Here is a 1,258-nt window from a genome sequence, read left to right on the forward strand (position 1 = left end):
TCGTACTTCTGAACAACACAGGCACTGCAACATCGTGTGTATCCGCCGAAACCGAAAACTTGTAAACTTGTATACTACGTCCACAGGGCATGGAGGAGCCAGCGGTACCGACCGGCCGCCATGTCATCCTCAGCCCAAAGGCGTCACTGGATGCGGTATGGAGGCGCATGTGTTCAGCACACCGCTTTCCCGGCCGTATGTCAGTTACTTCTCAATCAAGTAGCTCCTCAGTTTGCCCCACAAGGACTGAGTGCACCCCGCTTGCCAACAGCGCTCGGTAGACCGGATGGTCACCCATCCAAGTGCTAGCCCAGCCCGACAGCGCTTAACTTCGGTGATCTGACGGGGGAACCGGTGTTACCACTGCGGCAAGGCCGTTGGCCATCTGCCGAAACCAGGCAAACGATTTTCATTAAAATGTCTCCCCGTGTACGGGAATACACATAATGGATGTATGGGTGCAGATTGTGGACAAATGGTTGACGACATATCGAAGTTTGGGTCTGGCGGAGGGTCGTGTTCGGATGGTCTGGTTAGGCAACCGCTCACGATATGCAGGAAACACCATCTGGCACAAATTTTCGTTATCGTCATTCGAAGCTACAGCTGACGGTTGTCCACATTCGCAACTGCGAGGACATTTCACATATTTCATAACGGCTGTAGTCGCCGCAGTCCTTGTTCCTTCAGACGTGCGTGCTTGTACAACTGAACAACACAGACTGTGCAGTATCATATCGTATTGCATTTCTAATTGAAGGCCAAAGGTACTTAATAGTACTCAGATATTTAAAAAAGTCTTGAAGAAATAAGGAATCTTTCAGAAGATCAAAAGACAAATACGAGTGGGATTCTTTCAGAAAGCATCGTGCATTTTGATGGGAAATGCCGAATTTATGTGAAATGGAAAACTAAATCGAGTGATTTCATGAAAATAACCTGTCTCAAAAGGAAAATGAACAAGTGTTAGACGATAAATGAAGGTTATTATACTGCTTGCTGACTGCTTAGCGAACTAAAAAAAATACTAGAATGTATATCTGCGGTTACTTACTGTAGGTAAGCCGGCCGGAGTGCCCGAACGGTTCTAGGCGCTACAGTCTGGAACCGCGCGACCGCTGCAGTCGCAGGTTCGAATCCTGCCTCGGTCATGGATATGTGTGATGTTCTTAGGTTAGTTAGGTTTAAGTAGTTCTAAGTTCTAGGGAACTGATGACCTCAGCAGTTAAGTCCCATAGTGCTCAGAGCCATTTTTTGA

The 1,258-nt window shown here is 47.4% G+C and overlaps 1 pseudogene; it reads right to left on the reverse strand.

Moving 5' to 3' along the window:
• Positions 1–262: 262 nt before the first annotated feature.
• On the reverse strand, positions 263–382 carry LOC126485306 (5S ribosomal RNA; annotated as a pseudogene).
• Positions 383–1,258: the final 876 nt, after the last annotated feature.

The sequence above is a fragment of the Schistocerca serialis genome, chromosome 6, assembly GCF_023864345.2.
Source record: "Schistocerca serialis cubense isolate TAMUIC-IGC-003099 chromosome 6, iqSchSeri2.2, whole genome shotgun sequence".
In the NCBI taxonomy this organism is placed as follows: domain Eukaryota; kingdom Metazoa; phylum Arthropoda; class Insecta; order Orthoptera; family Acrididae; genus Schistocerca; species Schistocerca serialis.